The sequence below is a fragment of the Lycium barbarum genome, chromosome 9 (assembly GCF_019175385.1).
Source record: "Lycium barbarum isolate Lr01 chromosome 9, ASM1917538v2, whole genome shotgun sequence".
NCBI classification, from domain to species: Eukaryota; Viridiplantae; Streptophyta; class Magnoliopsida; order Solanales; family Solanaceae; genus Lycium; species Lycium barbarum.
Genome location: NC_083345.1, coordinates 122,603,705 through 122,619,385, shown reverse-complemented (window position 1 = coordinate 122,619,385; position 15,681 = coordinate 122,603,705). Strand labels below are relative to the sequence as shown.

Sequence of the window (15,681 nt, the reverse complement as noted above, 5' to 3'; positions counted from 1 at the left end):
TTCATCATTCATCATTCTTCCGTTCATTTTTACTACTACTATACGTGTATATATGCTAAAATTAGATTTTATTTATTTACTTCCTTCGTTCATTTTTACTTACTCAGTATTTTTAAAATAAATTTTTACTTTTACTTATCACGTTTAGCATATCAAGAGAAGATAATTTCTATTTTTTTATTCATAGCATTTTCACTCTTTTGTCGATTAGAAAAATGAGGGTTTTTTCTCCTGTTCCAAAATTATGCATCAATTAATATAGGTCTATGATAAATTATACACTTCATTTATTATTTCTTAAGGGACATGCAAAGTCCATAGTGGACAAGTAAAAGTACATTATACTCCCTTTGTCTCAATTTATTTGAAGATTGACCAGTTGGGGGAGTCAAACAGTTTTTTATTTGACTAAATTTTAGACATAGATTCTTCAAGTATTTTATAATAATATGTACATATTTGGAAACTATATACTCTCTCCGTCCCATAATAAGTGTCACCTTAACTAAAAATATTGTATCATATTAAGTGTCACCTTAGGATGCCAATACATATATTGACTAATTTTTTCCATCTTTGCCCTTGGATAAAAAATGACAAGTTTCTTTATTCAAGGCCAAAAGTTGGATTCATAGTGTCAAATTTTGGGTTTCACGTGAAAATGAACGTTTTGGCCTATGGAAGATAGAATTAGTAAGGGGCAAAAGAAGTACTCTAAATGATGATGGTTGGATTCTCAATGTCAAAAGATGAACTACTTGTGTATGCTCTAATCATCAAGAGGAAAAAATATTTTTTTTACATAAAGGTAATTTGGTAAACTTTACACTTCACCATTGATTTCTTAATATGCGTATTTTTGGCTAAGATGACACTTATTATGAGACGGATGAAGTAAAAAGTACTATAAGTCTACATAATTAATAATTCACATATATGAAAAGAGTTGAAGAAAATCATAGTTCAAGAAATGGATGTTGACTCCCTAAACTAGTGAACTTTCATATAAATTGGGACGGTGGGAGTAACATATTAAGAGAAAAATAGTTTCTTTTTCCTGTTTTATTCTTAGCACTAATTTCTCATTTTCAAGTTCATGAAAATTATGCATCAATTGATATGAAAATCATGGTAAATTATGCATTTTATTGATTATATTTTTAAAGTGTACAAAGTCTATTATGAACAAGTAAAAGTAAATGGAGGAATTAATATTTAAAGTTGTTCAGGGACTAGTATGCAGGTTTTGTAATGTAGAACAGTAGAAGAATTACTCCCTCCGTTCTAAAAAGATTGTCCACGTGGCACGGAGTTTAAGAAATAAAGATAGACTTTTGAAATTTGTCGTCCAAAATAAATTTTAGATATTTGTGTGGCTGTAAATCATCTCGTAAAGTTAAATTATTTCTAAATTTTAAAAAATGTCAATCTTTTTAGGACAAACCAATAAAAAAAGTAGGACCATTTTTTTGAGGCAGAGAGAGTATTTATTATTGAATGTTTGAATAAAAAGGATTATACTTATAATTTTAAAATAGGCTTTTATTCTTTTAAAATTAATTATTTAGTTCGCGAAACAAAGTCTTGTTCACTAATGAAGCATACAGGGACTTGCTATAAAACTTATGTCTTTCAAGCAGAATACATTGTCATTCGTTAATATTATTCACCCCATTCAGTTTTCTTTTTTTCTTATCACAGTGCTTCTGAATTTTCTTTCAAACATGAAACACCGTTAATATCCATACTTGAGTGACTTTTGAGTTATACAATAAAGTTGAGTGACTTTCTAAGAGAGCTACCCTTAATTGAGTGACAATCCGCGACAATATCTCTTTAAACTATCATGTATTGCCAGCTTTATACCTGAACTCAGTAGCGGAGTCAGAATTTTAACTAAAGGGGTTCAAAAAAATAAAGAAAATAGACAAATAAAGAAGCTAAGGGAGCTCAAAATCTACTATGTATACATAAAAAATAATTTTCACCATGTATATACAGTGTAATTTTTCTCCAAAGGGAGGGTTCATGCCCTTACTGGCTCCGCCTCCACCTAAACTATTGGGTTTTCATAGAGCCCCCTTAACTACCATAAACTCATATTAAAACTAGTTAATTTACCGCGCAAATATATAAAACATTTCATAGTACAAAAATAAACAAATATGTATTGTAAGATATACATACCACGAAAACCAAAACCCAATTGTATAACAAAATACATATGAAAAACAAATCCAAATTAAAGCATCACAAAGTTTATAGCTTTATAGCAACAGAGTAATCGAGGAGCAATCCTCCTCATAATACATATAGGTAATATATATTGATAATTTATACTCCTTTAATTATCATAAAACTAATATTTATTGAAGACAACCTTTGGTCATATGTAACTCCTCTCATATTTTTATTTAAATATGTTCATTAATAATGTTAATTAGTTTAAAGCAAAAAAATTAAATATTCTCATATTTTTATTTAAATATGTTCATTAATAATATTAATTAGTTTAAAGCAAAAAAAGTAAATATTTATTGAAGACCTTTGGTCTTATGTAACTCGTCTCACCTTTCATTATTAATAATATTTATTAGAAATGAATTAGATTAGATAGTAGTAAAATTATGAACTTTAACAAATTGCATTCCATTAAATAAAAAAGAAAATATGAAATGATAAGGGTAGAAAATAAAAATAGGAAAAAAAAAAGGAAGAAGAGAGAATGAAGTGACGTCGCAAGCATCACGCTCCAAAAGCTGTATATTATATATAGATACCCTTGGATGAATGTGACATGCTCGTAAGCATCACGCTCCAAAAGCTCCTCTAAAAAGTTCCAAGTAGTAGTACATTGGAAAAAGAATTTGAGTGACAAGTCTCCCCTAACTATTACTGTTTTACGAATTTCATACCTAAACTATTGGATCCACAAATCAGGTTAGTGGCCATGGTACAAATGTGTTATCTCAAGCTTGCTCGACTAATGAATTGTATATTACTAAGCATAGTGCAAATTAGGAAATTCAGGTGAGCAATTCTACTTCAAATTCTGACAACAATCGAAGTTTCAGCTCTAATGCAGTTGAATTCGTGCGTAAAAGAAATTCCGGGCAGCTATTCGTGTTGTCTAGTTCACAGAAAAATGGTACTTCAAATGTTAAGTCAAACTTAGCAATTAATTGGAAATATGTTTGGATCCTGTTTAATTTAGGTCCTATGCGTTCTACGAATTTGTCAACCTTATTACAGATTTTTACACCAATAAAAAAATACAGTATATCATATTTATAATGCTTTTATTTTTATTTTTATATGATGTTGTCCTGAAATGAATTTAAACAGAGAAATAAGATTAGCGAAGATTCATTTAGCCGATCACGACTTGTTTGAGACTGAAGTATTGTTATTCTCCGGTTTACAAGACAAGAAATTCACGTATTACTGCAGTTCTGTCTACCACTGTGGGGGATGGATAAAGGTGGGGGCTAGGCTCTTTGATTGAAAAACGATGTCTCTTCACATCAAAATGGCTTTTTCACACAAGTGTAATTACACATTAACGTAAGAGAAAGCAGGTTGCTGAACCAGGTAAAATTGAAGCTTAAACCAAATCCATCAAATGGTGTTCAGTTAGTGTCTAATTTTGTCAATACATGGGAGGAGATGAATTGGCAACAGAATATACACAAGCATTCTATTACCAGAAACTGGATTAGGATAAAAAAGAAAGGCATCCACATTTTTCAACCAAGAGTTTGTTACTTTGTGTTGCATACTTCTAAATTCTAATGTCATTTAGCACTCAAGTATAAGGCCTAGTGTGACCTAGTGATCAATAAAGTCGGATGAGAATCCTAAATCTCATGTTCAAATCCCAGCAGGCAAAAATATAATTTCTACACATTTGCCAAAGCCTTGGTGGGAGATAGCGGGCGCAAATTGGCCCGGACACCACCCTTATTAAAAAGAATAGTTCTAATGTCAGCTGAGCGAAAAGAGTATAATCAGAACCAAAGTAGAATCCTTCATCCATTATCAGATAGCAGAAGGTAATTATACATGGCACTTTATACCAACTCTTTGGATTATTTTGTCGAGTAATACATATTCCTCCGTTAAAAGTGTCACACCCCAATTCCACTAGGGTGTGATGGGCACCCGGCCCCACATCCGGAGCCGAGCGAACCCACATACCTTTGGGACACACATAATCTTGGTAGACTTTTTAAATCAAATAAAAATAAAATATATAATAAACTCTCAAAATATGCTTGTCCGATGCTTTCCAAATCAAACAGAATCTATGGTCGTACAGAATTTAACACATAATACAGAATGACATATCGGCTGATGAAGCCGCATACACAACCGACATACTATATCCACGACTCTGTCTGCAAAGTCTCTAACAAATAATCAGAAAACATAGCATACACTCTGACTCGGCAGCACTCCAGGAGCAAAAGGAGCTTTCCAATTCTGCTGGAACATCCTCTATAATAACTTCGCATCATCTGGGTGTACCTGCGCGGCATGAAAATGTAGCCCCCGAAGAAAGGGGGTCAGTACGGAATATGTACTGAGTATGTAAAGCATAAGGCGCAATAAACAAAATCATAATCTGAACAGAGGATACAGAAAATAAGTATAGTAACCGGAGTATCAAAAATGCTTACTCATAAAACATAGGTAATGCATGTCAGAACATATGCCATATCCGGCCCCATTATGGGACACGGTGAACAGAACGTGGTTGCCACCCCGTCACTGGCGCCACAACACAGCATACTCCAGAGTAGGGAATAGCTCCGTAACATATCATATCATATTAGAATGTGCACATATCAAACATATCAGATGGCCATATCATATCATATCATATCATCATATATCAGAATGTGTGTACATGGCACATCATACTCCACAACCCATGTACATATATACCTGCCCCCTCACATCGAGGCACGGCAAACAATGCAGTGGAATACGCGTGATAACATATCCTGGCCCGGGCTCAGTGAGGGAAACATTGAGGCATCCACGAATGGAGTAGTGAGAAACTAAATGCAACATAAAATACCATATATTTACAGAGGCTCAACAAGACATATCGAATGACAAATCGAAAGAATGAAATCGAACAGAATCATAGTAAGTGTATTCCGGATGTCATAATAAGTTACGGAGAAATAATCTTTCTGAGGTCGCTCCCATATTCCAAAATAGTTTACAAGACTCACGGGAACTATTAAACAATTGTCCTTTAGTAGCTAGAAGGATAGTTAAAACGTTTCATTTTACATGGCTTTGAAATAAGACATTAGTACAATAAGAGACAAGTCGGGAATAGTGGGCCCACCTGGGATCAAACGAGGTGGCGTACATAATTTACGTATGTTACACTTCATAACATCACTTATGAGAGTTTTAAAGTAGTCGGGTCCTATTTGTGCAAGTTCTAGATGTTTAGGCAATTTTCCAACTATTCATAACATATTCAATTCAATTCTACTGAATGAAAAAGGGGCAAATTTAGGTGCGGATTTCTAAGAGTAGAGTCGTCCCCAAGGCTCGTATCCAAGCCTATCATACCTAGGACATGCCAAGAGAAGAATAGGTAAAGCTTTACATACCTTTTTCGCCTTTTACGCTAGTTCAAATTCAATTCCCGTTTCGTCCAAAATCTACAATTGGTCACATTTACCAAATATCAATTTCAAGCCTTTAAGAATTCAAATCTTAATTCATACTTGTCTACGGAAATTTGGGCTGCATCTCCCCTATACATATAGCATCCCCGAGAATTTAACTCGGCCAAAATAATTCAACAACAACCCAACAACAACACCACCAACAACAACAATCATTACACAACACAATATAGCATAACTAGTCTTCTTTCCAACATAGTGCAATAACTTTCACTCCAACTTCACATTTCCAAACCAATCTCAATGTTTTTACATTCATTACTACTCAAGATCATTACAATATAATTCGGAAGCATTTCATATCATTTCTACAAAATATTCACAAGATATACAAAATATACAAACTTTCCACCAAAACCATAATCCATCCAAAACTTCTAATCTTCAATCTACATATTCATAACATATTTCCATCTTCCAATTTCATCAACCATAATCATAATTTGTACCTTAACATTTTCATTTCCATAATATCATGAAATCATACTAAATTAACATAATCTTCTACATTCCATTTCAAGGCCAACTTAAACCATTTTACCTTCCTTTACATTATAAGGATCACAACAACACAACTAACATATCAAACAAAATTAATTCATTTCCATTTCAACTTCCATATACCACACGGCCAACACCTATATTTCCAACTTCAACCAAATTCACTCAAATTTCATTTCCAATATAAATTTCACCATAACCACAACTAGAACACAACATAAAATTCAACTCATCATATTCATACAACATTACACACACACGGCTACATGCCTACACACACACCCACTTTGCAAACTTCCACATTTCCATAATTTCTACTCATTTCCACATACTACAACACAAACAAACTTTCATAACATAAGAAAAAGGAATTGATTCTTACCTTTTTCTACAATCTTCTTCACTTGAACAAGTTGTCAACTTGATGAAACAAGCTCTCTATCTTCCAAAACAACTACACCAAGTTGTAAAGGACCCTTGAATTAGTGGGAATACCACAAGAAAATAATTTTTGGAGGAAGATTTTAAGGAGCTAGAATTTCATGGTCATGGCCGAATGCCATGTTTCTTGCTCTTCATCTTTTGTTTTGTTCTTGCTTTCTAATTTCTTCTTGAAGTTTCTAAGGGTTATGACCACTTATATTTAATTACCACATGGAAATTAATTAAAATCATGGGCTTGGGCCATAATATGGCCGGCCACCCGCACACAATTGGGCCTTAATTTTTCATTTTTTTATTTTTTGGGCCTACCCGGTTGGTCCCGAGTTGGGCCTAGCCCACTGACCTTAAAACGTCCATATCTCCTTGTAACGACGTCACCTGGGAACCCACGACCTATGGTTGGAAAGCTAATTCAATTATCTACAACTTCTATTTCTTGGTATTTTTCCAAATTCCAAACTTATAATACCGTTTTTGCCCCTCAAAGTCAGGTCACCCGAAAACGTTTTCTTAAAAATATTCGTTTGGAGGGCTTCCACTTTGATTTGGCCCAAGGGTCCTTCGTGAGTTGTGTTTAACTTTACATATGTGATTCATATAACTTGTCACATGTTCCAAAAAAAATCTTGACGTGTGGGCCCCATCTCAGCTTACAAATAATCCGACGTTCAAAAATACGGGATATAACAAAAAGGGCACCGGTGCACAAAGCTACTGCACTATGAGATCAATGATCAATAGCTGCACGTAAGGGTGGCAAAATTTCCCGTAAAAACATGATTCACCCGACCCCCTCAAGTTTGGACCGGTCATTGACCACCAAAATTTCAACATAGCCCGCCCATTTGACACCCCAATATACATGAGCTTGTCCATGCATTCCACAAAGAAATTATATGATCTTTTCTGCTGTGCCATGGCACAGACCAGTTATATTTCCTGGAAAAAATCATAGCAAAGAAAAATGTAGTGATTAAGATATTTCCTGGACATATATATGCCTTGCCCTTTTGCACTAGATCAGTCTTTTTGGAGTTCCTTTAATCTAAAACTCAGTTCAACCAACAACTAACTATTCAACTCCCTAGTCCAATATTTATGCTCCTTTTTCAATGTAGCCAGTGAATATACCAGCTATTGTAATAAGAAAAGCATATATTCGAAAGAGTTAATGGTCAAAAACACACCTGGACTATCACTTTTTTGCGAGTTCATACCCCAACTATCAATTGTCCCCTTTTCCTACATGAACTATCACCATCTATATATTAAAACATACCTCGAACCGACTAGGCTAACTATCAGTTGTATCCTTTTCCTACCTGAACTACAATTGCCATCTACTCAACAAGGTATATTTTAATACGTAGATGGTGATAGTTCATGTAGGAAAAGGGAACAACTGATAGTCGGGGTGTGAAACTCGCGAAAAAGTGATAGTTCGGATATGTGTTTGATCATTATCTCTGTTCCAAATATGTAAACATATTACTCAAGTTGATGAAGATGCATTTGAATATAGTAGTAGCAGCTATGCTAATAATATCCAGTCATCTTAAGTTTGCAGTAGAAATTGACTGACATCTAACACATCAAATCCTTTTCCAACATCAAATTGTGAAAACCCTTTTCTTTTCTTTCCGCCAGACAGGAAAAGATCAATTCCAAAACATTTGCGGATGTCTTTTTGGTTTTACTAACAGTGGTGCCCGAGCCAACTTGCGCACACCTCGACTATTCCACGTATACCTGATACTTCCTACCAACATATATACCAACCAATTAACATTTGTAGACATTTTATAAGCCTTTCAAACATTACAAGAACAAAGAGCGAGAAAGAACCAAAAGAAAAAGGACGACACAAGTTTCTAGATAATAGTATATCCAGTGACTGTTCTAGTTTACCGACTGCCTGCACTCAGTGTCTTTTTCAACTATTTGTTTATACAGTGTGTGAAGTCTAAATAATGGAAATGCCTACGAATTAGTTCCAAGGAAGCGACTGATTTGAATGCATATGTAGTTGAATAATTTTAAAAAATATACGTTTATGCTAAACCGATTGCAAAGTAGAACAGGATACCTCGACCTACCGATTTAAAAACCTGGATCCGCCTCAGAATAGATGTTCCTTAATCATCTCTCTCTCTCTAAATAAACGTCCATGTGAGTGATGAACATATTCATGGAACAACTGGTTTCCTATCCCAGGCCTCTCTTGCTTCAACCAAATCAGGCGGTATCTCTTAGCTAACACTTCTACTTGTGCAGCAAATGACTTATTTTCATGTTGACTTATTTGACGGACCATCTCTTTCCATATTTTTCGACATAACTCTCCATGCCTGTGGGAAAGAAGATTGTCCCAATCCACGTCCTCTATGCAACTCGCATCAAGTTCAAAAAGAGCATCAATTAGTCGATAGTCATCAGTATCTGCCCATTCACCTGCAGCAATGTCCACTATACCTGGTGGACAATTTGTCACTAATTGCACTCCAGCGAATATTATCCCGTAACATCCCATGCTTAGATTTCTTCTCTTCACAAAGCTTCAGTTGCAGATCGGCATTTACCAAATCAAACAAAGTCTGGATTTCCTCCTGAGCCCAATTTCCTTTCTTCCGATTGGCCAGTTTTATCCTATGCCATGTATTTCCCACATTAGCCCAATGTTTCCCAAGTTCATTAGCCCAATGTTTCCCAAGTTCATCAGCCAAGACCCTCTATTTGGGCCCATGTTCTCCATGGAACTTCCGTATCATCTCATACTCTTCTTCAGTGTATTTTCGATTATCATTACTTCGAAACAACCGTTGTGCATGCTGATAAACTGCAGTATAAGGCCTGTATGGTATATCACTCCCTATTTTTTTTCCAGCAGCCCCTTATTTCGGGAATAGATTTAGAGTTCAAAACCTTTTGCAACCCTTGTTTGCCTAAGTTATGTACCTCTATGTATCTATTAACAACATCTTTGATAATTTCATCTTCTTCTTTTGAGAATCGTTTGCCCCCAGTAATATTTCTCCCTGTACTTCATACTCCTCGTCACTTGGATCACTGGATGGAGGAAAAACCTGTACATGACCAGAAAATCTCACTCTCTTTTCACTCTTTTCATGTGTAAGATCTTTACAACTGTGTCCTAATTTTGTCTTTTTCTTCTTTCTGATATTAGTGTAACCTTGAACGTCGCCAGCCACAATATCTACCTGTCCATCCTCTTTTTTCCTCTTTTCCTTTTTACTTTTTTTCCCCTTCACCTCGTCTATAATATTTCCACCAGATGCCTCACTGAGTGTCTCAACCACCTTGGTTTCCCGTGTTCCACTCACACTTTCAGGAGCAATTGTTTTGGAATCTAAAAGAGAATCATGGAATGTATCTCCCTCATTCTTCAACTTATTTTTCTTTTTCACAAAATTTTTAACAGCATCATCGCACTTGTCTTACTGGACTTCCCAGGCTGTTTTCCACCACGTCTTTCTTTATTTCTCTTGATGGCACAATCTTCAATTTCTCCTGATTTTACCTTGAAACATGAATCACGCTCAACAGCTTTAACAACGCCCTTTGTCACTTCCGAATCATTGGTGGCAGCATTCTTTTTCCTTTTCTTGGATTTCTTCTCCGACTTCATACCAACTTTCTTATCTCCTTGGACCATGCTTTAGGATAATGTACCTCTGTCTTCTTGCAGCAAATGCATCAAAAGTGGTTACTCTGCAAAAGGAGAAAGAGAGAGGAAAAACAAGGGTTAAAAGACCTAGTACACTGCAATCCCTTCTGAGATTACCAGAAATTATGACCTCTTTACTTGTAACATATTTTACTTTTGTTTCATATATTTGCCTAATTCACTTGAAAGTAAAAGCGAGACACGGTAAACTACTTACTTCAAGAAGTAGCTTCTACAAGATTATTGACAGTAACTAAAGAGCAGTTAAATGACTGAAGTCTTCAATTTCTGGATTTCCAAGTTTAAGTTTCAAGTTGAACAGAACAGCCAATTCTATTCCAAATATAAACAACAACAACAACAAGAACAAGCCCAGCATAATCCCACTATGTGGGGTCTGGGGAGGGTAGAGTGTACGCAGACCTAACCCCCACCTTGAAAGGTAGGGCGGTTGTTTCCGAAAGACCCTCGGCTCAAGAGAGGAAAAGACAAAAGGTTAGATATGATCAAGCGTATCGAAAACAATATGAAAGCAAGGAATAACAAAGCAAGAAAGTCATGGTAAAAGGAGAATTAACTGCTATAGATAACTATGAAAATGAAAACAATGAAAGTAAATAAGTCATTATAAACCAACAGATACTTGCAGGAATCAAGAGACAAGAAACTATAGAACAACATAACTACTCTTAAGGGAGGATAGAAGCGACTACTTACTATCCTTCTACCCTAATATGAGTCCTTCATACCCTCCTATCTACGGTCATGTCCTCCGTAAGCAGGAAATGCGCCATGTCCTGTCTAATCCAAATATAAAGAAAATCGAAAATACTAAATCTAATTGTTCCACTTCCTATATTACCATGGCAAATTAACATGGTTACTCAATTAGAGGATGGCACTAAAACTCCAAAGAATAAAGAAAGATATCCCACCTTGAAGTGGCAAATAGAATACCTAATCAATTTTAAGCACCAAAAGTAAACCCATCCAGCTAGAAACCAGTCTCTTAGCATAAAGACCTTCTGTATTTGTGGCTAAATTTCTGTGAAACTAGCAAGACACTGCTACTCTATCTGGCTGTCTCTAAACACATCAAAACAACAAGAGTTCTAAATATCAAGTCGAGAGGAACAATGAGTGTACTCATTTTCCATTGACCCTTTAAACCTCAAATTCATATCAATTTGTTGCCCAAACATAATCAAAATCTTGCTACATTCCTACAAATTTAGCATCCTTAAGGCAGATAATTCCAAACAAATAAACTGGAATTTGTTCAGTTATGGGTTCATCCGGATCCATTAGCTTTGGCTCATTCCCGGTACATATGTTTAAAAGTCCCTAAATAAGGACAAATAATAGATTTTGAACCCAGTAAATCAAATGAGTTTATGGTAGAATCTCAAACTCGAAATCAGTGAGTGTACTTATTTTTCATTGACCCTTGAAAACTCAATTCATATTAATCTGTTGCCCAACACAATCAAATCTTGCTACATTCCTACAAGTTTAGCTTCCTTAAAGGCAGATAATTCCAAGCAAATAAACTTCACCCAACGGCGAATGCAGTGGGTTAGTTATGGGTTCATACGGAACCCAGTAGCTTTGGCTCATATCCCGAGCGTGTTAAAAAAAGTCACTAAACAAGTACAAATAAAGATTTCGACCCAATAAATCAAATGAGTGGTGGTTAATTCCCGAGCTTGAACATATAAAGTTTAAATCTTGAATCTGTCGTTGACTTCGGTGTTCTTTTCATAACCCCAAAGTAAGATATTTGTCGGTTCTAACATCTTAAGATGTTTGAGTTTTTCCTTTGTGAAGATAGGAATCAAACTTTATAACTAATATAGCATTAAAAAGACCATCTTTTTTTCCTCACTAGAGCAAGCTGCAACAAATTAATTTTCAATTGACCTTTTAAACCTCAATTGATATCAATTTGTTGCCCAACACAATAAAAATCTTACTACACTCGGACCTTATATATGTGTTAAAAAAACCACTAAATAAATAATAGATTTCGGACCCATCAAAATCAAATGAATTGTTATAAAATCCCTAACTTAAACACAAAGTTTAAATCATGAATCCGCCTCTGAATTCACCATTCTTTTGATAACCCCTAAATAAGTTATCCATCATGTTATATCCCGTAGTTTTGAACGTCGGATTATTTGTAAGCTGAGGTGGGGCCCACACGTCAAGATTTTTTTTTGGAACATGTGACAAGTTATATGAATCACATATGTAAAGTTAAACACAACTCATGAAGGACCCTTGGGCCAAATCAAAGTGGAAGCCCTCCAAACGAATATTTTTAAGAAAACGTTTTCGGGTGACCTGACTTCAAGGGGAAAACACGGTATTATAAGTTTGGAATTTGGAAAAATACCAAGAAATAAAAGTTGTAGATAATTGAATTAGCTTTCCAACCATAGGTCGTGGGTTCCCAGGTGACATCGGTACAAGGAGATATGGACGTTTTAAGGTCGAAAGGTCAGTGGGCTAGGCCCAACTCGGGATCAACCGGGTTGGCCCAAAAAAAAAAAAAAAGAGAAAATTTAGGCCCAAAAGTGAGGTTGGCCGGCCATGGTGTAATGGCCCAAGCCCATGGGAATTTTCCATGTGGAAAATTAATATAAGGGATCATTTAAGTTGCCTTGAAACATTTAGAAACTTCAAGAACACTTGAGAAAAAGGAAAGAAGGAGAAATCTCCAAGGCCATTTCGGCCAAGTGCAAAAATTGCCAAGAAAATTGACAAAAATTTCTTCAAAAATTATTTTCTACCAATTAAAGGATTCCTAGCAAGGTGGAGTGGTCTTTGGAGCAAGAAAAATCCATATTCTAGCAAGTTGCAAGTCTTAGCTAAGTGAAAGATCAAGGAAGAAGGTAAGAACTTATTCTTTACATGTTATGGATATTTTTGCATGTTGTAGTGTGCAAAAGTGAGTGAAATTCATGAATAGCAAGAATATAGTTGTGTGGCCGTGAGTTGTATATCACATGTATAGCCGTGTATATTTGGTGAATCATGAATGCATGGTGAGCAAGTTTTATTTAGTATGTTGGTTGTTGTGTTGTGGATTTTATATTGCAAACAAAAGCCTAATGAGCTTAGTGAAGTATTAGTAGTTGGAGGCTTGTCTTGGAAGATTATGTAAATTGAATATTATGTTCTTACATGTATGGAAGATAATGATATTAGTATGGTGTTGTTGGAATATATATTATAAGGTTGTTATTGTTTTCATTGGAGTTGGCAGGTTTTGAAAGAAGTAGTAAATTGATTAAGTTGTTATAATGTATCTTGGATTGAATATGGAAATTGTTAGTGTGGTTGTTGAAATTATGTTGATAGTTTGGCCGGGTTTGAATTCCCGGATTGTTGTTGATTAAAAAAATTGGCTAAGTCGAAGTTTTGGAGATGGTGTATTTATAGGGGAAGTGCTGCCGAAATTTCGGTAGCCAAGTGTTACTTTAAGAACCCAACTCTAAATGCTCTAATCAAGGTTTGGTAAACGTGACCAATTTGTAGATTTCGGCGGATTTGCAACTTGAATTTGGAATAGCAAAAGGAGCGGAAAGAGGTATGTAAGGCATCACCCTTCCTTCTATGGCATGTCTTAGACGTAATAAGTTGGATACGAGCCTCGGGGACAACTCCATTCTTCGGAATCCGCACCCAAAGTTTCCCCTTTTTTCGTTCAGTAGAATTGAACTAAAAATTGTGCGAAATGTTAGAAAAAACTTCCTAAACATCTAGAACTTGTATAAAGAGGACCCGACTACCCTAAAACACTCCCAAGTGACGTCATGAAATGCAATGAACGTAAATTTGGTACGCCGCCTCATTTGACCCGAAGTGGGCCCATTGTTCCCGGATTTTCCTTATTGTTCCGTTTGACTTACTTACTTTGAAGTTGAATCTAAAGGAAACCTTTGAATCCTCATTCCGTTACCAAATGACAAGTACTATAACTATTCTAACGAGAATACTTCTATGCCGATAATGATAGCGACGGTGTTAGAAAAGAGAATATGCCTATGATAAGTATGACCGGAATGATCCCATGACTAAGATTTCTAAGCTAAGGATTCAATGTGAATATGAAGGTGATAAACTAGTTCTTGACCCTTATTTCTATTTCCTAGCTATGACACTATTTTCTAAGGATTTCAAAGCCTATGAATTGACGTCTATGATGCCATAATTTCATTCTATGTTTACTTCTAATGCTATCCTCCGTTGGTAGCCTCGCCTTAAAATACTTGTTCCTTCAAGGTGAGACAAAGCGACCACGATTGTTGTATAATGTAATCGGAGGTCACCGACCTTACGTCACTCCGATGGATACATGATTTTCTTTGGGCTCTCCTGCATGCTTATATGATATATGTATATGGGATATGAATATGTACATGGGGTGGGGGAAAGGGATACATGGGGGAATTGGGAAGGGAAACATGTTTCATGGCCACCTAGTCAGCTGGCTTATCATCCCGGACGCGGGATATATGGGCGAGCCGATATATTTCGGTGCTATGTGGGCGAGCCGACATTGTTCGGTGCTATGCTATGATACGACATGATACGATATGATAAGCTATGATATGACATGATATGATATGACACGATATGATATGACATGATCTCATATGACATGATACGATATGATACGATATGATGTGATATGATAAGACACGACATGATATAAGTCCTCTTTTCTATGTCTATGAAAACAAAAACGTTTTTAAAAAAGGGAAAAAAAACAAGCATGCATGGTATCCGGCCTGAAAGGGGCATTCCTACGTACAAGTTACTTTCTTGTCTCAGTATATGTCCTATGATCCCATGATATGGTTAATCATACCCTATGTTTCTGTTTGTATTATTTTCCATGCCTTACATACTCGGTACACTATTCGTACTGACGTCCCTTCTTGTGGACGCTGCGTTTCATGCCGCGCAGGTCAGCAGACAGGCGGATTTGGTTCCTAGGAGCCCTACCAGCAATACTTGTCAGCGCTCCAGTTTCCCCGGAGCCTCAGTTTCTTGGTACTATTTTGTGTATATATTCGGGCACGACAGTACTCGGCCCTTTCTATGTATATGTGTACTATGTTTAGAGGCTCGTAGACATATAGGTATAGTTAGATGTTTTGTATTTTGGATTGTTCGCGTCGCTGTATAACGTGATAGCAAAGTTTACCAGTCTATGTTTATGACGATGCTACTAATGTTAATGTCCAGTAACGAAAAAAAAATAAAAACAATATTTGGCATAGTTCCTACGGCCCGCTGAGAGGTAAAGGTAAAAGGATAGATAAG

The 15,681-nt window shown here is 35.8% G+C and overlaps 2 long non-coding RNA genes across 2 annotated transcripts; one reads left to right on the top strand and one right to left on the bottom strand.

Moving 5' to 3' along the window:
- Positions 1-8,441: 8,441 nt before the first annotated feature.
- LOC132609798 (uncharacterized) lies at positions 8,442-12,468 on the bottom strand. Its single transcript, XR_009570939.1, has 2 exons — positions 11,302-12,468; positions 8,442-10,388 (listed from the first exon to the last, which is right to left on the bottom strand). It is a non-coding gene; the product is annotated as an uncharacterized LOC132609798 (long non-coding RNA).
- Positions 12,469-12,631: 163 nt separating this feature from the next.
- LOC132608811 (uncharacterized) lies at positions 12,632-15,449 on the top strand. Its single transcript, XR_009570526.1, has 3 exons — positions 12,632-13,241; positions 13,888-13,939; positions 15,323-15,449. It is a non-coding gene; the product is annotated as an uncharacterized LOC132608811 (long non-coding RNA).
- The last annotated feature ends 232 nt before the right edge of the window (positions 15,450-15,681 follow it).